A 24,002-nucleotide genomic window follows, 5' to 3' on the forward strand; every position below is an offset into this window, starting at 1 on the left:
TTATCAAATTTACTCTGTTAAAAATTATATTTTTGTGAAATAGTTACCTACCTATTATTCTATTAAGTATGTTAAATGTATTAATGTTAGATAAAACATACTATATAATGGCTACCGCAGTGTTGTTGTAAATTCTTATAAAAATCTAAGTTATAGTTACAATATTTCAAAGTAACCTAAATGCAAAAAAAATTCTGATGGCAAGAGGATGAACACTCCAAAGCTATTCTTTTAAAAAATGCAGCAGATGTTTCATGTTCTTTATCTGCACATACGCGGACAGGTTTTTAAATGTAATGTGTAAAATAAGTGGAAAGTTTTTTACTTTCGTATTTCGTAAGAAAACGGAAGTATGCAGATGATGTGAAAAATCGTGTTCGAGATAAGGTCATATTCTGGCTGTACTATTCTTAAAAGATATAAAAAGTGAATTTCCTCATGGCACCTGTACCTGTGTCCTGTGTCTCTCTGGAATTATTTCGTTCACGGTAACTTATGCGATTAGAATATTTAGTACTTTGTTCTAAAATGCATAAAATTTATTAAAGTTATATGTAATTTCAATTTGTTGTTTTATTTGACAGAGCCCATAAACTTCAAAAAAATTATTGAAAATTTTGGTTTTTGAGTCAAAGTATTTACCTAACTTTTGTGATTTAACACCTTGCATAGATAATACAATTGTCACAAAAATTAAATTAATAGTTATTTATTTATTATTTGTATAAGAGAGAGATCTTAACATGAAGCTTGTGTGACGATACGCGTTGGGAGACCATCACAAGAAGAGTCAATTGATTTTTCTCCGCGTATAACATAATATTTTTTTTTTCACTACTAGTCTCAGAAGGCGTCATTATTGACTCTCGAACCGACCCCAGAAGTAGAATTTCTCTCCCAAGGTTAATAATAATTTTCATTATTAACCTAGGTGAATAATGAACAGCCGTCACCTAGCAACGAAAGATTTTCGTTGATTTCATTGGTTAACGTAGACGATTTTCATTGTAACCGTTGAAAAATGAGAACTCGGATCGTCGTATCAGACAAAATAATTTGATTAATAATTATTATCTGAAAGGGTTTTAACGTATCTAGTATTGGAAAAAATAGTATATAAATCACGGTGAAGAAGTCCCTTATAGCCTTCGCGCCTTAGAACCCTCGGCACGCCTCGGGCTCTAATCCTGGCGCTCTATAATATACTATTTCTTACATTTTATTTTTAATTACGTCTGACAACAGTACAAATAACTTCTTGTGTAATTACTGTAATTAGGATTTTACAAGCCCAGTGTGACTTCTTTTTGCAGGGGTACATAAAAGATTTGGAATATATGGCCCCGATGGTACCACTGAAGTTTTACGAGAACGGATGAAAAATGCTGCTGCAATGATTCGCAGCCACAGAATATATCTGGAAAGAGTGGAAGAATAATTTCGTCGTCTCCAGTTATGGACAATAACATCGGCCACTTTGAACACTTATTGTTATTAATTTGTATGGACGTTTCGTTCAATGAAAAGAAAGATTTAGTGACCAAACGCTGTTTTTACCATAAAGTAAGAAGGTGGAAACTCCCTGTCAGTTTCTGTATTAATTATTGTGATTTGCAACGGATGTAGCAAACGTTAGTTTTTATTTATTAGTACCTATTTAAAAAAAGCACTATATTCTTTATAAAAATCTTGTCTGGTGTAAAACCATAACCAGAGATGAGGGTTGATTTAAGTATATGATTTTTATAGCATATCCTTTTTCACTAAATGTCGATCCTAAAAGCATCATAAACTGCGTTAAAGATTTTATTGCGTGTGATAAAAGGTCAGTCAAACATTCTAATGATGCAGATCTCTGTCGACACCTAGTTTTCTTTTTTGTTTTAACTACAAATTTTCCTTGAATTTGCAATTAATCACCTGTGTAACAGGTGATTAATTACACTATGGAACGATTTAGAATTTTAATGTATATTTTTTATTTATATATTATAATTATCTAAATTAACGTAAATTATGTTCATTTTTAGCGTGAAAACGTTTAGCAAATGTTGTACGAAACTTCATACTCGTATTGGCATAAAGCTACCCTGTCTATTATTAGGCAATAACAATAATAGAGAGGAGTATGTTTTGTTTCTGTTTCAAGTTGTTTTAGGTGTAGTCCTTGAAGACAGTTTATGAAACTCTCCTGAACGTGAATGAATCCACTATCGACTTACTGGTGTAACTTCTGAAAGTGTTTAAAGCCTGAAAAGAACGCTTGTGAGGCGTTACTTTGTGCATTTTTACTTACAAAGAATATTTTAAAATTAATATCTGTCGGCAATTGCTGCCTTCGTTGCACAGTTCAAACGCCCTTTCACTACAGCAGCATTTTGTTTTAGTTCATGTTATTCGCTTTTTGATGCATTAATCTAAAATAAGATTAGAGGGAAACTTCCGCGTCGAAACTTGAACGCAACTTTAAGAGGGGTAGGTCGTTTCTTCGTGAACGCTTCAAGTTTAAATCCATTTGTGCATAATTTTACAAGACAAGAGTGCATAGTTTGAGAAAAATTTTGATCGAACTTTCGCCGTTTATCGCTTCTCTCGGTCGTCTTCAGTGCCTAAAAGAAATCACCTCTTAATTAATAATGATCTGCATCGTCCTTGTTTCCACGGATCGAAAGTTTCCAGCGCATACCGCTTTCAGCCAGGCCGGGAAATTTTTCTTGTAATACTTTCTTCGCATGTGTCAAAGTTATAAATGGGGGCGGCGTTGGGTTAAAATCTTCGTCTATGCTAAAATCAGATCCGCATTAATCACCTGGTGGCGACACGGACATGACGTCACATTAATTCTGTCAAGCTGCCGCAGCCCCAGAGCACTCACTCGAACGTAATCCACCCACCCCACGCCGCCCCTGATTTGACAGTGATATGTGAACCTACGTCCCTAACTACATAAATATATTAAGTGTCGACTGTCGATGTGTGCATAGGAGCCATACTAGAGGCACTACGTGTTTAAACGGGGATTACTTCACTAAACTGATAATACCTGAGCTTGTATATTGAGAGTACAGGACGTTAATCAAAATCGGACCGATAATGAGGATTATTAAGCCGAGGGCCGTCGACAAGTGTTCACTAGTTAGTTGACACCGATAGATACATTTTGCCAGATAAATAATTGACGCAATCCAGAAACCACTCACGTGATACCACATAAGCACTTTAACCTTTACCTCGTCTCCATATTTTAACACAAATTTTTGACAGCCGTGACTTTTAATAATTTATAAATTCAAATTCACCCCCAAAATTTAACCGCATCGGCTTAACGAAGGGCGAGATTTAGTATAAAGAGATTTTACTGACTAAATTTTTCTGTCCGCCATAAAATGTTTCTGCCTTTATTAATTTCATTTTATTATTTTTCGAATGATAAACTTGGTTAAATTTTAACTTCACCGGCGTAGCACGATAGCTGTTAAAAATTGAGATACAATTTTTTTAAAATTGCGCTAAACAAAACGGGCCGTATTATGACAAACCTTACTAATTTAATCATGACTTTAATTACTGTGGTGACGAATTCATCTCTTTCTGGCTGGTTATAATTTCATAAATCTATATCGTTTTATGTTTACTTTAATCACGAATTTAGTTAACGGCAACTTTAATAACGGTGTCGTGATATGGCCAATATATCATTAAAATAATTTTTTTTGTTCGAGACTGTCAGAATTTGAGAATTTTCTCCTGTGTGAACGGAGAACCTGTTAACCAACATACCAAATAAAGATTTTGATAAATGTCACAACTTGTCAAAACGAAACGTCAAGCTAATTTTAAAAACTTTAAGCGATTTGGAGCCTTTAAGGGCCTTCCCAAAAAACAAAATAATTTATTTCACAACCCGTTTTGACCAAATTACCATACTTTTAACATATGCGTAAAGTTAGTTTAATACAATACAATGTTGAAGTTTATCCCATAATATTTCAAAGTATACTTATTTACGTTTAGCTTTACAAAAGTTTAAAAAAATTGTGGTCAAGCGGTTCGTGCTTTTCTCTCTTTTTTACAAACCCAAAGCGTCTTTTCAATTGGTATACTTTGACATAATTTAAAGTAAAAACCATCATGTATCAGTAAAAAACCCATTCTTATTAGTTACTTATAAAAAGAACAGTTTTTTTGGAGTTTTCAGTTCCACGGAAACAAAAGTAGGTCACTTGATCATGAATTTTTAACGCTCTTTGTATTGATCTATTTAAATAAAGATGATTAAAACAGTTTTTGAAAAGTAAATTTACACCAGGGCTTTTAATAGATATTGATATTATGAATTAAATAGAACACCAACATGGCGTGCTTGTAACATTTAGAAACGTGAACATATTTACACATCCTCCATTATAGAAATGACGACGGTAAAGTAAATGAAATTATGTATTATTTATTCACAAAACTAAATTGTTTTATTATAAAGTGCACAGTCGGATTATATTTCCTAATGTATTTTTAGAGAATATGATGGAATGAGGTAAACAAACGGTCGTCCAGGCACACGTGTAGACGATAATATTAAAATTTAATTAAAAATAAAAATTTGCCAATACGCTCGTCAGTAGGTTTATGTAGATATCAGCATGCGATATGACCGAACATAATTTGAAGCGAACTGGAAACCGTCCAGAACACTGTCATGATTGCTGCTAAACTATTTAAAAAATCTATCGATTACTGCATTAGCTGAATATTGAATGAATTTTTGCTGCCGTGTTAAGTCTGTTATAAAATTTCATTCTGTTGCAATTGCTTTCATCGGGTAATTTATACCAATTATATTATAATCAAGGAGGAGGGAACAGATGGTTTCTTATTTCAGATTCTTGTTATCTTGTTATATCTAATTTACATTTTGTCACAGTATTCGTGTTGTTATAGAGCCGTAAAGTCACGGCAATTTAAGCAAATACAAAGTAATTTACCAAATTGACAGAATGTTTCAAGTGTTTTATAAATGTAAATAGGCAAAGCCAGCATTGTTTCCTTCTGTTGAATACAGTGAATACAGTTTTAAGTTTGTCTAATAGACGTCTGTTTGTTCGAGTACTGCATGTATTTTTGCTTAATGGGATTCTACCTACTTAAACAGGAATTAAGAATAATTGTCGCAAAAAATTCAAGAAAAGATAATTTAATAACGGGTGACTATTAAAATTTTCACTTAGGGTTGGCTATGAATAATTCTTTGTTTTCCGTTGCACCTTAGACACTGACAAGTTTGACATTTCAATAAATGTTTTTTCTCTTAATTTGGTTATGTTTCAATTGTACTGACTGACATTTGTCGTTCGTTCTTGCGTGTGTCTAAAGTAACAGAAAAAATAAAAACTCGTTCAAAGCCAACTCTAAGTGAAAATTTTAATAGTCACTCGTTATAAGTTAACATAATCCATAAATGTTCAATTATCAAATATTTAACCATATTTAAATTTAAATTATAGTACACAATGTTTGTGTAATATATTTTTTTATATTTTATTTTATAGTAGTTTTAATTTTCGTAATATACATTTATAACTGATTATAATGAATTTTCTGCTGCACAGTTATGCTGGAGGCGCCGGGAAAATGTATGGCTAGAGAGACGTATGGCGAGCTTTACATTACTATACATAACCACAGCCTAAAATTCCCATAACCATAACTTTGAATTTTCAAATTACAGTGCAACTGAATCGTACCTACGAAACAAATATTAATAACAGCTACATATTCATATACGAATCGTTTTAAAACCAAAATCATTTTTAATCTTACTGAAATTTTTGAAACACAAGCGTATTCCTATTCGTTACTTCATGATAGTTCAAGAAAGATGAACCAAGTTAAACCGAAAGTTTTCAAATCTTTTGACTTCGGCAGCCCCTCTTGGCCATTCATTTTTTGAAACACATGATATTACATTCAATTTTGTTAGTGCTACGCACAAGAGAATGAAAATGATTTGATAACATAACCTGTTATCTGTTCATAATTAAAAAAATGTTTTTTCAAATAATTATGCATAATAATAATTTTTCTTTTCACTGTACGTTTGTGGCCATCGTTACATTTTTAAGAATGACTAATAAAAAAATTTAAGTTATAGTTTGAATGGTTGTACGTAGTTGAAATAATCAATCAAATAAAAATATATGTAATTCACATGACTATAATTACTACAGTTTACTGCAACGCTGCAATAAAAGAAACCTTTCCTATTGCACTCCTTCATACGTCATAAACTAACCTTTAAAAAATTCTATATTATAATTCTTTTCTTTATTGCGCGGTAGTATTTTTTATTTTGATATTACTAAATATAATGTCGTTATTTGCATTATGAGCCGAATTTTAAACAAGAAACAAGGCTATTTTACGAGAAAACATAACCAAACTTCAAACTTCTGTTTTGCTTTATGTTTACGGTCAACTTTAATGTTTTGACCGCAAGCCTGCCGAGCTGTGACGCTAGCCACAAGCCCGATCCGTCTCCAGTGTTAAATATAGAATTATACGTAACGAATTAATAAAAATGTCGAATTTACGTCTAAATTAAAATGAAACAATTCCATGCTGTCAGGCATTTAGGGGAGATTATCGGTGGCGAACTAAAGGGACGCAGATTTGTAAAATCGTTCGTCCGTATTGTTCTTGTTCTCGGCGGTGTGTTCATGGCGTCATGGTAATTTGCCTCACATGTCGTTTTCAGGGATGCCACTTCTCACCGAACGAGCGGGTGTAAAGAGTTTTAAGGTGGCGGCAGTGACAGGGACGGGCGGGAAGTGCGAGAGCTTGCATATTCGGGTCACACGAAGATCGATCAAGACTAAGCTCTTTTCCGCTGGAAACGTGGAGCTGTTGTGTGCGGGAACCTCCTCGATACGCCTATGACCTCGACGTCTAACCCCATAATCTACTGCTTTTTTGCATAAACGTCGACAGACACGCAAGGTGACACCGAAAACATCTCGTTAGCCTCACAGTCGGTGGAAAGTTGGGCCAGATTTATAATTTCGGATCAATAATAAAAATTGTTTTATACATTTTATTTAATTAATTGGACACAAAAATTAATTTTAAAGGTAAAAATAAGCAAATGAACTAGGGTTAAAATGATAAGATGTAACGAATTTTATTGGATTTAATTAAACACCTTGTTGAAGTACTGAAGCCGATGAAATCGCGTTAAAATCATACTAAAGTAATAAAAACAAGAAATAGGACGTGTACCTTGTTCTCACGTTTAAAGACACATTTTGCACAAATTTTATGTGTATACAAAAATTTGTAACACGCATTTGAGAGTTTTATCTAAGTTAAGTTTATCATAAATTTTTAATACTGCTGTGAAAATGTCTGTAAGCGGTTATTCAAATTTAAGTATTATATCATATCCTTTCCATTAATCCTTTCTTAATTTTTTTGACAACACCATAAACTCATGCCAAATAGTGTTTTGATTAATCGATTAATTTTGTAATATGTAGTAAATTAATTAATTAAAATGTAACATTGAGTAATTTAATTAACTATCAATTTTGGTCCCTAATAATTATAATCTTCATAATTTAAGTTAATTGTGTGTTATTAAATATACACGTATACTATCGACGTAATAAATTTGTTTGGAATTGACGTATAATTTTAAAATTCAGATGATGAAACCTTATTTATTCTAGATGATTTAAAAAAATTAAAATTAGACTACTTAAAGGGACGAATAGTAATCGTTACAATCCAAATAAAAAAAAAACTTTATCCTGGACCATAAAAAGTTCTAAAAGTACTCTGACGGTTATAAGTAATAATTTTAGCTGATCATATACCTAGTTTGATTTTATTCTGACCAGATTTTCAGATAACTTTCAGGTTGTGATAGGTTAAAAGCCTTTAGCGCGTTGACCCACAAAACTCGAGATCATTATTCTTCTTATGTCAGCACTAAACGTGAATGATTAAGCAAATTTATTTTTATGGGGCAGTCGAGAAGTCTAAGTTCCCATCTCGAACAAATATAAATTGAATGTAACATATTATGTGACGGTTTCCGTGGAAAAATCGATCACGATTGTCTCGCAAATCGCCCACTTTGAATAAAAAACTACTTTTTCAATAAACCGTGAGATGACCCAGATTTGTGGCTGTAAAATTTTCTATGGCTCTGGATGTAGGACGCGTTATCGTTATATACAATAAACGGTGTGGTTAAATTTTTGGCGAAGTTGCAACAGGGGCATAAATAATTCACGTGTGTAGAAGAGGGAGGCGACCCCTGGTGTACTACGAAAAGTGTGTATGTGTACGTGATATAAGAGAAACGATCGTGATCGGGATTTGTTCAATCGTGGCCTGAAAAGTAGCACTTATGGGATACGTCAATTGACAGGCACTCGGCAAGACTTTTTCTGGATGCGGCGTATCCAGCCAGAGTGTCTGTCTGTCTGTGTGGATCAGGGAAGGATCATTCCGGTGTAACGTGCAGATCTTACAATCCTCTCATACTAAACTTTCAAGAATGAAAACGGTCGTTTCGGGTTTTTGGCCTTAGAGATATGAATTTGAATATCCATAAAGTGCTTTTCTGTGCTTTGAAATCTACGAAATTACTGATTTGTTTTAGAGTAACGTATTGTTTTCGGAAATAAAATATTACTTTTAATTAATAGATGGTTTTCATCTCACCAAGTGATTGAAACAACACGGCCTTGCAAACAACTATCGGGGTTCATTTAAATTTATCCTCCAAGTAGACATTGAAGAGTCGATTGTGAACCACGGATTACAAATCACAGATCAGCTGTTTAAATCTAACCTCACTTTTTCCGTTGTTTGTGTTTTTACTGTGCAGACTGACGAGTGATGCTTGTACTAGGGAAAGTCTGACTTTTGGGCAAAGAGTAGCTTGATGCGTCTTTCTAGTTCTAGTCTTTTATTTTTATTCATTTAAAAATTTATTCTTATATCAGTTCTATTAATTATTTTACAATATTGTTTAAAATTGGGTAGATTAACAAATAGAAAACAATATTTAACATTTTAGTCAATTAATGGGTCAATATGGGAACTTAATAATCAAGTATCTGCGAAGCATTCTGTTGCAAATAATAAATAGGTTTCCAACAAGTGTCGAAGCTAAAAAAGAAGGTTCAGTTATTTGAAAGCAATATCAAATATGTTGAAAAGAAATTGGAAAATATCAACACAACCACTTTTGGTCGTGGAAATGGGAGGAAAGATTGGTTTTATTTAAAATCAGATAAAACTTTGAGACTTTCCTGCAACGACGAGGGAAATAAATATGTAGCACACAAACGAACGTAGGATTTAATGAAGTGATCTAGAAAAATAGTGCGATGAAAGTTAAAAAATCGCATAACAAACACATTCAGAATAAATTAATAACAAAGTATACCCGGCACGGCGTAGCCTTAGGCTCTGTGGACGACCAATTCACTTTTTTAAATATCAACAGTGTTGTTTCTGATCATTCCATCACTGACTAACTGGAACGCGGAGTCAGAATTTTTATTTAGATACCAATAATGAATTCAGTTAATTTTAGAGGGTAAATGCTTGTAAACCGAAAAAGAACGAGGGCCTAAAAATACCGTCAGCGATTTAGTTGTTTCAAAAAGGCTCACTTTAGCTAATTACAATTTAAACATTAATTTGTATGTACGTATTTGAACTGTTAACTCCAGTAAGAACCACATGGAGTTATGAAAACATCTTGCCAAAAATGAAAATATATTCTTAAAAAATCCTAAAATAATAAACAATCATTTTATACAAAAAATCTAAAGCAAAACTACTGAGAGAAAAACCTGCATAACTAAAACTTTACTAGAAAAATTAAAACAAAGCTAAAAAGTAGATATTAAAACAACACCAGTTTTGAATCCAACTGACCAAATTAACCAGGTAAATAGAATAAATGTGTCACCGTTGAAAAAATAATTGGCCGTTTGACTTGTCGAGCGAGTGCATCGTCGGTCGCATTTCAATAACAGAAAAAGAAAAAATTGCCTGGGGCGAGAATTATAAAATGTATTAAAGTGTGTGGTTTTGAAAATAAAAGAACAGTAAAAGGTTGTTTATAAACCCCTTATAACAATTTGAAATTTTCGGGGTTTTCTTTTACTGTCATGAAATTTTATTGTAGAATATATTATTTTCATAAAATGTCGCTAGTAATAACTATCTTCATTTAAAATATAAAATCATACATTTCCAAGTAGATACTATCATATTTTCATTTGTGCACAAAAACAGCGTCGTAGCCTGTTGTAATCCTCATTTCGACATTTTAATTTTTTAGTGAAGCAGTGCGAGCAATTCTCGAGCGACGGTTACAATCTCGAAAAGTAATGACGATTATAATAGTCAGACTATTAATTTGATTATTTACAACGTAAAACTATTGTGCACCATATTTTGTTACTGTAATGTATGTTTATTACGAGCATCACCACCTCAATTCTGTTAAGTTAATTGAAATGTCCAATGTTACCACACTCTTATGAAAAAGTAAGCATCAACAATATTTGTAAATTCTAAAAATTTGACTACTAAAATTTGTAGGATATACCAACATAAATTGCATTTGTTACTCCAAATACACCTAACGATTTCGTCTTTAATTAATTTATTTAAAAACAATCTAAACAATGCTGAGTCATTTTTCAATAAAATGTTTCTTCTCACAGTTTGCATTTACTTACAAATTAATTAAGTTTGGATCTACGCATGCTTTATTTATAATTAACTTTTTTGAAATATATTGCTTCAGGAGGTCACCGAATAATCTTAACTTTGTACTCCTCCTATATTGGAAGTGTTCAATGGCAGCGAGATTATCCTGACACGGAGCGCTACGACGCCGAAGGGTCCTGTTGTTCTGGTCGCTTTCGGTCCCATCAATTGCGGACTTTATTTATTGCTGACTACATAAATTACACGAAGAACTCGTACGCTTTAAATAAACAAAGAGGACGCTTTGTCGGCTGTCTTTAATATTTTACAAGAGGAACGAACGCGTGTTCCTAATTCTTTATTGCTGGATTTTTTGCAGACATTTACGAGATCCAATTTCAACTTTACAAATTCTGGATTTAACATTTTTACATAAATTTATCGTTCTGTTTAAATTGACTTCGTTCCAGTTGTCTCAAATATACCTATATATCTTGCGGTCACTATAACATAATGCAAATATTCATAAACATTTGAAACAATAAAAGCTTGAACGGTAGACGGCCTGTTCTGAAAATTCAGTGAAGTCAACACAATTGAAAGGTACTGACAACACGTGGCTTGTCGCGGTGAGATAAATTGTTTTTGTCATTTTGTAAAATAACAAAAGGAAAATGTATGTATACGTTTTCAACACACAAACCCGCCAAGACCCATTTCATCTGGGCATGTCACTAAGAAAGAAGAAACATATTAGCTGGAGGAAAAAGTGGCAAATCTGGAATGTAGGCCTACAACATTTCCGACGTTAAATCAACACTGTAACCGTAGAACGTTGTTGACTTCTAAGAGGATGGCTTGGAAAAGGCAGGAAACATTAAAGTTTATTAATTTGTTCATCGTGCTTTTGTGTCCGGTTATCTCGCGCAATATTTGGACTATTATTTATAAATAAGACGTTTATAATTTCCGTATAAGATTTCTTTATTTCTCCCCTAAGGCTATATTTTAAAGCTCCCAGTTTGTTTCACATTTATCAAGTTTTGATTTCAAAATTTCAAATCTTTATCGATTAAATGTGGAAATTCACGTACAAAAGAGATCTTTAATAATGCCAAGTGACTGTAACTGTTTGTGACTTTTTTTGTTAGATTGGCCAACATATCTTAAGTTTTATGTTGAGATACTCAATTTTCAAATTTAAATATGTTAAACCAAAAGTCAAATAATAGTTATTTATTTAACGAGTTCGTGTGTAATTTGGGCTTTTTTTGGCATGAGTGGGCCAATTTAAAACTCGAGTGAAACGAGAGTTTTAAAGGTCCACGAGTGCCAAAAAAGCGCAAATTACACAAGAACGAGTTGAATACAACGTTTTTTTGTTCGACGAGCCCCCCCAAAAGCTCCAAATGGCTGAAAATCTTTAAAATTAGCTTGACGTTTCGTTTTGACACGTTGTCAAATTCATCAAAATCCGTTCACACAGGAGAAAATTCTCAAATTCTGACAGTGTCCAACAAACAAGTAAAATTATCATTATCATCATTTATTTTTAAAAATAGTGTTTACACAATTTCACAGAGATTTGCAAGAACTGTAGCACGCAATTAAACAGACTATTGTGAAGGTGGGACGAACATAAAATGTTAGTTATATCACGTGAATTTATAAAATCTTCTTTACAACGTCGATTATTCACAAGAACACTAAGGTCCAGTTTACAGAAGCGAAATTAAGTTAATCGCAATCAAATGTGAGATTAACTGAACACGTGATCAGATTGAACCAATCGAAGTTTCGGATTCATGGGTTAGTCGCGCATTAAAATTTAATTCGAATTAAATATTTAATTCTCTTTCTATAAACTGGCCCTAAATCTCACAAATCCAAACTAAAAAATGAATGAAGATATGACATGTTGACAATGATAAGGCTCAGAAAGCCAACCCACTAGATTTGCTTCAGACATTTACATATAGTCACTTGGTAATTTGTTTGCTCATAGTTCAATTGTTTTACAGTATCAACTGCAGAACTTACTATGTAATAATTAGATATGAAATAGAATTGAGTGCAATTTTTGTTTAAAAAAAATATTGAAAAAATAAAAAACGAAGGGAGAAATGTATTCAGAATCAGATAATTTGAGAATTTCATTGTTTTAAATTGCCACCATAAATATGTAAAAATTTTTAACTGCATTTCAGGTCTTTAATGGCTGAGTTTTAGTTAGAATTTAATGTGTGGTCGATGTAATCGACTTGATAGTCGATGCTGATATATCAGTTGGCGGTAAGATTTGATGATCGTATCTGAATCTAAATTCACACTAAAGTCCCAACAAGATGTTTCGTCCCAATTCGTGCGTAATTAGGTGCGTTGGAGTCGTGCAAGTCCCCGAAGAACCCCTGTGTAAATTCCATAGCGAGCATGAAGGGTTGGAGGCAGTTAAAAGGCCGCCAAGATGATGCATTCACGTGTTTGCTGTGCCAATATTGACCTCTCCGCCGACAAAGGTAATGCGTTAGCCAGCCGTCCCAGGAGTGCCGACGCTTACGTCCTATTCCCGGACTATCGCCAATATAACGACACAACAAAAGCTCTTCCTCTGTGTGTCTCCGGTTCTCCGACAAAACGCAACATCCCTTTCAGTAATTGCACTTCCCTCACCATTGTGCGGCTTTTTCCTGATACGATCGCTTACACAATGTCACGAAACTCAAAAATTTCGCATCACGGTGTAAGGGAAGGAGCCGAGATCGAAGATAAGGTCTTGGAACGATTGCTTTTGTTGCCATATTAAAATTTCACTCCACACTCGAGATATAGGCCGCCTATCGCAATATCGCCACCGAGAAGTTATAGGATGGCAGGTGTGGAGCCGAGTCGATCAAAGAGTGTGAGTGCGGCACGTGCATGAACCCTTTCTCGATCAATCAATTAACGCTTCTCTAAGAATTTCGCGAGTTTCGCGCTAATAATGCCGTCGAAAGAACTAACTGAATTACTGATAAAAGCGAGGACAGCTGGACGTCATTTTTCATCTCTTCTAGGCAAAAGGATGAAACTTTTGGATTCGATGAACTATATTACAGTTTAAGGAACAGAAAGCTTTCGAAAAATAGTAGTTTTTCAAATCAGATAATGTTTGCCTTCAAAAAGTAGATATTCTTCTACCTACTCTTTTTTTCAGTAGAACCGGAATGATTACTAGTTTCCATAAATACTCACGAACAATGCGAGAATTTATTATTTAAATCTGTCAGAAATTTGACAATAAACATAAAACATATAATTTAACCTCTAAATCTTGGTGTCTAATTTTAGCTGACAGAAGTCAGCAATATTTCTATGAATCAAAATAAAAACTTTGTTGGAAAACTAGAGTTATAAGTTTGAATTCTATGTTGCTTTCAAGAGCATTGTGTCCGTAATTCAAATTCTAATTCAAATTTGTGGTTAAAACATGATGAATTTTCCACCGCCAGCGTTAAGTTAGTCTGTTCCTAACAATTTAATTTAACAGCAAATTAGAAACAATACAAGTTTATAATAACTGAATTAATTTCTTATTGTTTGCCAGAGATTCTCAAAATCATTTTATTTGTTTTACTCAGTGATGAAGGTAAAATGAATAAATTCTCATCCAAGAGGTAGCGAATTTCGTTATATTGTGTTGAGTTCTAATCGAAAATCAGCAAGCATTTCCCAAAGTACGAGATACTAATTATTGTGACAATTGCATCTATAGACTTAACTGTACAAAATTTATATAGCGTCCTCTGCGGTCCTTGTTTTGCTGTAGAGATGTTCCTGTGCAAAGTTATAAAACGGTCGAGTGTAATTAAAAAGCACAGAGGTGTAACCTGCAGCCAGCCATAGCCCGAGTAAAAGGAACTTCTTAATCAGCGCCAGGCTCGCATCAATTCAGCGTTCAAGCATAAAATGGAACATTTCCTCATCCATAAACTTAATTTACTACCATCTCTGTTGACCAGATACTAGCTTCAATGACTGAACTGGACTATCCTGCGAGATGGGAAAATTCCTCTTTCGAGATCAATACTTGTGTCGTTTTCTCTATGAGGCTTCAAAATTGGAACTTAACGCATGTACATGCATCCGGAACTCCTTTTGCTTGTTTGGGAGACGTGCAAACAATTCAGACACCACCTGACCGATGACACTGAGTTGGTCGATATCTTTATTAGTTTGACAAAGCATAAATTACTGTTTTTCACAGATAAAGCAAGTTTTTTCCTCCTATTATTATTAACCACCATAAAAATACTAAATCGTATGCTTTGCAATTCTTTTTTTTTTAATTTTCAACGTCTTTTATATTTTTGTTATTGTCATGAAATGGATGCTGTACAAAATGGTAATTCCTTACAGTGCAATTTTTGAAATGGTTGGTGATGACGTTAGACGCAAAGCTATTACCAGAACGGTGCAAATTTCTGTTAAATTACTAAATTGAATTCAAAGGTAAGATGCATGCTTCCCCAGTTTTGCGAATAGGTTTAACCTAATTTTATTGTTGTCGAGGAATAGTTTGTTCTATCCTTGTTTTACTTTTACCTGTTGTAAAGTTTAATGACTAAATTTATACCGTTGGATTTCCACGCCCCAACTTTTAACCTAATTATGAATTCCGTTGAAATCATATCGACAACAAGGGGAAAACTAAACAAATAACTTATAATTACATTGCAGCAAAGAACCAAATTCAATAAGTTGTGTTAGTTTTGCAAAACAATCTTTGCGAGTATTTCTGTGAGAAAGCAAGATGTGAGGCAGAGAAGGAGGCTCGAATTGACGTCAGGAGCAAAGACAGTTTTTAGGGTGAAGAAAAATGACTTGAAGGGACGAAAGGAAAATGTGATGAAAGACATGTTTCAAAAAGACATAAATAATAATCTTATTTTGATGTTTTTGTCCGACAAGTTGGAATGCTCGACTGCAACACAAAGCCAAACAGAAGCGACAATTAGAAAAAGCAACAACTTCTTTTGATACTAATTTCATTTACTTCAGATGTTAATTGAACGTCAGATATTCTTACAGTGTTGTGAAAATCAGAAAACGAACAACATTGGTTGGATATAGTAAAAGTTTTAATATCTGCTAATGATCTTGGACTGTAGTAGAACCGAATCAATACATCCGCTGGAAATCTTCGTGGCTGGTGCTACAAAGAGCACGAAACGTTTCAAATTACAATGACTGTCCGCCGTCATTTATTTTTGAAGTGTATGTCTACGACCCCGTTCGACTAGATCAATACCTCAGGAGATAAGAACGGCGGCCATTTTAATTAGCAGCAAGTTTCGCCATAGTTCTCTTAAAGAAGGTATCTCTTGTTTCTAAAAAATAACGTCCCCCTCATGTCAGAGTTTCATTTCACTGGAAAATCCGTTGGAACAGCAATTCCGATGCCGTGTCGTTTCTTGCCTGTGTCCGAGCCGAGAGATCAGAAACTCATATCGGGGGAGCCCTGATATGTAAGGGCAGGTGCAGGAGGATGTGTTCCACACCTGATATCGATCCCACCCCTCGTCACACGCGCGAGGCCGTTCGGTTTATTCGACAGTACGAGGAGAGAGATTCGGTGCAAAGAAGTGCATCATTGGTTCGGAGCGATTGAAGAAGTCGCTTTAGTTTAACTGCATTATTGAGGCACTCTTTGATCGAGGTTCCGTATTGTCTGTCGCTAGCTTAAGACCTTTTGTCCTTGTTTCTCGGCCACACAATTGCCAGGTTTCGAATTTCAAAATTGCTTTTTACATCATTTCTATCATACAAATTGTGTAAAACAAAATCGTATTTACAAAATTTAAAAAAATATATTTGCTAACAAATATCTACTAAAAATAATTACATCAAAGCCAAAACACTGCAAACTGATAAACGTCAATTGACAAGTGACAACTAACTTGATTTTGAGTGTCACATGATTTTTGCGATTAAAATAGCTGGAGCCCGTGACTAAAGAGCCCGTTGCTAACTTCACTTCGTGACTAAAGCGCACAAAGTCACAGCTTTTCAAGGTGTATTTAAAAGATCACTTAGCGTCATGGAAACATATGCGATAAAAAGCAATTTAAACATGGGAGTAGAAAAAAAATTAATATGGCTTTTTTGGTGAAACATGACATGACGTTAATCTGGTTAGATTTCTTTTAAATTTTGGCAGATGTAAAAATAAATTTTGAAACATCATACAGCAGTTGTTAGTGCGTAATTTACACGTTTATCATCAAATATAAATGCAGCGTGTTAAAGTGTACAAAATTATCAGTTCTGCTGTCATTACAATTTATGTGAATATCTGTTAACCTTTAGCGCGAGAGGTTAATCGAATAGTCCTTGACCATAGAGTATTTTACAAAAATATTAAATTTTTCAGACCTTGTCTTGTTTTCATAGTAAGAAAGGAATGTGATTTTTTACATTCCTTGTCATGATTACTTATAAATTGTTACCTTGAGCTAAAAAATTTAGCGATCATTTACCACATCCCCCTAATCGATTTTATGAGGCGGGAAACAGGGAACTATCGACATAAATCACTACAAATTGTTTGAGAAGATGAACATTTAGTACCTGTACTTAAATTATTACCACGACATCGTTGAGCTAGGTTCTGCGCCAAAACTCGCCCGTGATTAGGACGTAGGTTACAGAGATTCCACCAACGATTAACGTGTTAGAAGAGACGAGAAATTAAGAGGATGATTTCTTGATAGTGCGGTGAGATAAAATGGATTTTAGTAGAAGGTTAATGACCATTAATGAGAAATTTAAATTCAACCCAGATTGGAAAACATTAATTTGGCTCAAATATCTTCCACAGATTTTGAAACTGGATACCTTCTCATCAAATAAAATTACGTGAAAATGACGCTCTCGAATAAGTGCAATTGTTGTTTATTCCAAGATGCTCCTGTAATCTTTTTGATTCCGCTCGTTACTATCAACTATCGTACAGATATTTTCCTTGTTCGAACCAATATGTTAAAGATACTAGAGTAGTAGGTACGTGTCATTTGATCAAATAATATCCTGTAAAGATTTTATGTCTTTTAGCTAGCAACCACTTCATTTTTGTTAAACACTGAAAGTTGTTTTGTAAACTTTTGAAATTTGCATCGAATAAAATTATTGATCGAAGAGTAATTGCTTTAGTAACTTGAATTTTTCATATAACTATTTTTAACATTTTTCAATTCACTTCGTTTATTAGCATCCTTAAATTGTAACAAGCGCGTCTCCGGAAATGTTAGAACTAACAAACCCGTAGTGAATAGAGTTATTTATTGACGTCGAAGACGATTCCAGGTCAGTAACAGAACCAGAACAAAAATTCCTGATTTATACAGTTTCTAATTTAAGACATCGGACATCAATAACACCAAAATTAGCACCTTGAAACGTGTGCAGAAGTTATTTTAGTGATAGGCAATTTCAGTGACTTCTTGTTGTGTATGAACAATGATGATGAAGGGTGAAATATAAGTCCTGATAATTATGTATATTATATATCGTGTGTTCCAATAAAAACTCACTCGCAGTAAGCCATGACTATAGAGATAGATAGACTGGTCATGTCGATTTTAGGATCACTGGAAGTAGTTCATTTGAGTTTTTGTGAGTTTTTTGTGGAACACACGATATTATGTTACTGGCAAAATATTGTAAAATTTTATAATAAGATAAGTACATAACATTTTAGTTTTACAACACAAAAATTTCCGATAATAATGCGGAATCTAGAAAAGTGCCCCGAATGCTTGCAGCGTTTCCACGTTGAACGGCAAGGGAAATCCTCTCGAAAAGGAATTTCTTTAATTTTGAATCGCCTGATTCCGCAATAAGTCGGTTTCCGATGACATTATCGAAATCGATGGCTTCTTTGCACCAAGGGTCTAAGGTTTCAAAGGCTAAACCTTTAAATATGTAATTTGACGAAATAATTGAACAATATTGGCTATGTTATTATTATTTAAAGAGACGCTGTTTTCCAAAACGGTAGAATTTTTTAAAAAAGCCTGATTTTGATTCTGATTCTGATTCTGCAATTTGACTACAGCATATATACTCGTACCTACCGTGTTTTAAATAAATATAAAAACCAAAAATGAACTTATTAAATTGATCGAAACATTTACTTGTGTTTAAATTTTAAAAATCCTATGTATAAATTATGTAACTTTTCGCAACACTTGACATAAGTTCATTAACACCTTCCAAATTGATTTTTAGCTTGATGCGGGCGGATTTAGGAACCACGTTAATTTAATCCCCAAAAAGGGAGGATTGTGGTTACGTTGAGAGAACGTGCGTGGGTAAAGAGTGAAAAATGCAGGAGCAAGAAGAGCAACAAAATTCATAATTAACTTTCGTACTCTTTACATTTTTAAAGAAGCAGTTTTACAGCCGAAATTTTAAAATAATACACAAATGCAAAGAATTTATTTTTATTAGAAATTTTTTTACAATTAAATATTAGTTGAACCGAATAGTAAAGTTAAATAATAATACCTCACCGCAACTCGTGAAATATCCGACATTTGCTCGACAAAGCAGACAAAACGGACTTAAATATTTCATGGTTTCCCACATCACAGACTCTGCTCGGTTTCAAATGGAAATCTAGATTAGTTAAGTGGATTCAGCTAAGCCCCGGAATATCATAGTCTCAGCCGCAGTGAATGCGTAAATAGTGCGTTTACACGCAGCCACATCCTGTTCTTCCGTTATTTTATTATTTGTATTGGGACATCATCACTTATTGAACGCGTGGTTCGATCACGGCTATTTTTAAAGTCGTAGCAATATTTTACAACAGTGAACTTTTTATTTTCACATGAAATATTAGAGTTTGAAAGTTGCTGAAAACATGCAAAAAGTAATTTGTGGCATCTGCTCGTCGCGTCTATTATTTCTACACTATGTGATAACATTTTAATCAAAAAGTAGACCAAGTTCTCAGGAATCAGTTCTAACATATAGGATACGTTTAATGTGGGCGATTTGGTATTGTGTTTGTGGGTCGCTTTGTTTGTAATTCCAGTTTCCGTTATCGGAAATCGAAAATCACTAATCAAATCAAACTTTTATTCATATCCTGCAATTAAGCTGCTCGTTTCTATTTATCGGGAATGGGAATGAAACATAGAGACAATAGAGCTTTCAGGTGAGCGAAGAGGGGCCAAAGTGTGAATTACGAACAACAAAGCTTTTGTGTATATTCATTTCAGGGAAAATGTCACAATTCTCTAATTACAACACCGGTCGGGAAGGGAAATTTTCATTTCAAACTGAATTGTGTACGAAATTCAGTGTTCCACAATTGTCTCCCGTTTAGCACAGGTTAAAGGGCGACCGAACAATGAATATTTCACAAAAGTCATTATAGGCAATTGCTGAAAACACTTTTTACAAGTGGTGGTCCTCCATATCGTTAAAATTCCATTTTCTCTCCCCGTTCCTGCCGATGGAGCGAGTTGACGGCTGTCCCCGTTGCATTTTAAAAATAATTGCAACGGCATTTGTTGCCAACAAAGGCGTTCCGTGTCCGACACGTGATGCAAGCACGTGGAGGCCCCGCCACGTGAACGGACTCACCTGCTGACATAAAATAACAAAGAGCCGACGCAAGAATAGTTTCCAGAGCGTTAAAAATTTTAGGTCGTGTTACTGCGCCTCGATTTTAACGAGGAAAGCTCTGGTGGAGTCTGGGGTGAGAGAGGGTGCAAAGTTATATGTTGTCAACGCGCGTTAGTGTCATCGCCAGTTGTCAGCTCCGCATGTCTCCTCACACCCACCTTCGGTTATATAGCGTTATTTGTGCAATGAAAATGAGCAAAATAGCTTTCAGATACCATGCACACCCCTTAAACTGGCCGTTATTATTGAATTCGCATCTGTAATTTGCTCAGCTAATGGGCTCGAGTTACCGCCTCGTCATATTTAAAGCAGGAAAATTGGATTTAAATCGCTCCGAGAAAAGAACATTTTTTATACAAACATTTCTACTCCGCACTGCTTCCTCCTATTCTGAAAAATAACATTGATGATCGAACCTCATTTGATTACTTAGATATCGTATTTAAACTAATATAGACATTTTCGGTTGATTTTACTCCATATTATTTGTCACCTACAAACTCAAAAAGAATATTTCTCTGTACACCACTCACAATCTAATAAAAATTTCATATCACACATAATAATATTTTACAAAATCACTACTTTATGCAACAACGATCTACTGATCAATCGCAACGATTGAACAGAATCCCGTGCCCACCCCATTATTGTCGTCTAAAAGAACTGTTGTCGTTAACAACAACATTCTTGACAATATCACGATTTCTCTTTGTTGCAGTTTTTCTAATGCAGATTGTTAGGTGTTCGAAAATATGTACTTTTTTGGTGTGGATTGGAAGCGGCTGCAAATTAACGAATTAATACGACGCTTAGGGAAGAAGACGCTAAACGTTAAGGACGTTCCCTAATTACACGCTAATGGAGCTAAATTAATATTAGCGACTGCTCGTCATCTCCGTCAACCCGAATATCGGTGACAGAAAGGAAAATTAATATGTGCTACCGCATTATACCTACTGTTAATGAGAATAGATTTCGGGGACCATTTTGTCTGTAGCTTTTAAGTTGTCTTTGGAAGAAATATTACTTTCTCGTCTAAAATGAAGAAAACCGTGACTCGTTTTGACAATTAACGTGTCTGAAGTATGAAGATGATACGTACGTTAAATAACAGTTAGAAACAGAATGAATATGTTAAATGAAAACTGTATTAAAGTGCATTAGATGCATTGTGCAGTTATAATTGTTAGGTACAACAACTGAAGCAGGAGCCATGCCTATGATCAGTAATACAGAGGAATGTAACGCAGATAATAATAATAATAATAGTGCATTATTACTTGATTTCAGTTCTGTCAGCAATTCATAATGTCGTATGAACAAACTCTGATGTGGGTGTATAGCAAAGTAAATAATAAGGTTTAAAAAATTGTGGTTTCACAGAAATTACCGTTACTTGATAGAAATATCCATAGTGATAAATAAATCCGGCCTCGATGCCATATCCCGTGTTTATAATAATATACGTTCATTAAAGAAAAAACGAAAACACAATAAGGAAAAGTTCAGAAGAAGAAAGAAAAAAATAATGACTAAAATAGAAAAAAGAGAATACGGCATAAACACGAGGAAAGTAAAGTCTGTTGTTGTTGGAGTGATTTTTTTATTTATTAACCTTTTTAGTTTCATTTTTGTGAAAAAAAAACTGTTTTATAACTCAAATTTTTCATGATGGATTCTGCTCATTCGACTTTTTGACTGTAAACGAGTAATCATCGTGCTGAGACCTTGTGGGAACAGAAAATTAAGGCCTCATAACGAACTGTTTACCTTGCTCACCCGTAGCTTCGCTCTATTTTAATTAAGTGGTCGTGGAGCTTCTGAGGATGCGCTTTTACTCCTTCACTAGACGCCACGTAATAACGGACACATAGGAGTCATGATTTCGTTACACTATAGATATTGAAGATAAATAACACTACTTGCTTTATTTGTACGTAAAAACCCATGGTGCATACTGATGTTTGATTTGATTTGGATTGATAGGTGATTAATCAAATGGCACTCATAGTATGCCATTCATAATGACATTTACAATTTCTTTAGAAAGCGATAATTTAATTATTTATTCTAAAGAAACTGCAACATACCTACACATAAATATATCGAGCGTTCCATTGAATTTGTTATTAAAGTTGGCGCTGGAATTGAAACCGTAGGTCTTTTTGAATCGATACACTTATTTGTGTATAAATTAATGTTACAAAATGCTATCAGTGGAGTTAAACGAAGGGCTCGTTTGTGCTTAGAACAAAATGGTGAACACTTTCAGCATCTGCTGTAACATTGTTTAATAAAATAAACATTACCATTGTAATTTTCCTCTTAACCCCTCGAATCCTTAATTCGCCATTTTCTATTTTACAATTGTCATTAAATGTGACGTTTGTCGCGATAGTTCAAAACTAGACATGCGTTGACAGTTCCAGCGCCAACTCTAATAACAAATTCAATGGATCGAACGATAAATTTAAAATCAAATCGCTCCTTTTTAATATTACATTCTAGAATTTTCATAACGTAATCGATAAAATTCACATGCGGTAACTACAGAGATTAGTAGAGTAATAGCCATTACGCGCTAGTGATTATGATAGTTTTTCTATGAGGTACACAGTTCATCGTTTTCACTATCAGAATTCATTTCCTTTTTTATTGAAAAAAAATACATATATGAATTATGACATTTCAAAATTATTATGATCTTTGAATATTGTGCTGTATTACAGCAACTTTATAGCTTGTGTGATGATTTGCAAGTACAATTTTACCTTTGGTCGCAACCCGTGGAAAAATGACATACTGCCACGACCGTGAGTGACGCGTGGTATAAGCTATCGGGTGTTCATTTAGAATTCCAGTCAAAATTGGCCTTGAAGAAAATTGTGAACGGACTACGGATTACGAATCATGAAACAGCTGTTTAAATCTTACCGTTGTTTGTGTTCTTACATGAGTGGTACGTTCACAATCGACTAAAAATTCAGTTTTATTTTTTAATTTTGACTTTTTTTTACGTTTTTTATAAATTTGGCATCTTCATACTTTTAATAATAAGAAAAAAGTATTTGATAAAATAAGGTAAACTGTCATTTATGACGAAACATCATAACTAGGAAATTTAAAAAGTAGAATGTCAGTAAAAATATCTTTTAATTAAAACTCTATATGGTATTAACAGATGTACATGACACTTTCCCTTCTCTTTTGTTAATTATACTCATATGAGTCAATCTACGAACTGACTATTATCTTTGGTAATCATATAGAAATTTTCCCTCTCTCATAATAAATTAAGGATTATGTAATATATTCCATCACAGTAATTAATTAATACTTATGGTATGCATGTATGTATGTATTGGGTGATTCAAAATGATTGTGGCCAAGTATGGCAACTATGTACGAAAGTTTATGTGGCAACTGTGTGGGTAGGGTAGAGTTGACATTTCCTTGACAGTTCATAGTCGCGCAATTTTGTAAGTTGTCAAATCAATGTGTAATGGAATTGAAAAAATCAAATGCACGCTTATGAAATGTCATACAAATGTCAACTCTACCCCATTCACACAGTTGCCACATACATTTTCGTA

At 34.0% G+C, this 24,002-nt stretch overlaps 1 protein-coding gene across 1 annotated transcript in view; it reads right to left on the reverse strand.

The window, feature by feature from the left end:
• Mid1 overlaps positions 1-24,002 on the reverse strand; it is a 56,115-nt gene that overhangs the window by 30,763 nt on the left and 1,350 nt on the right. The gene's annotated exons all lie outside the window — the stretch shown is intronic.

Source organism: Tenebrio molitor, chromosome 5 (assembly GCF_963966145.1).
Source record: "Tenebrio molitor chromosome 5, icTenMoli1.1, whole genome shotgun sequence".
Lineage (NCBI taxonomy): Eukaryota > Metazoa > Arthropoda > Insecta > Coleoptera > Tenebrionidae > Tenebrio > Tenebrio molitor.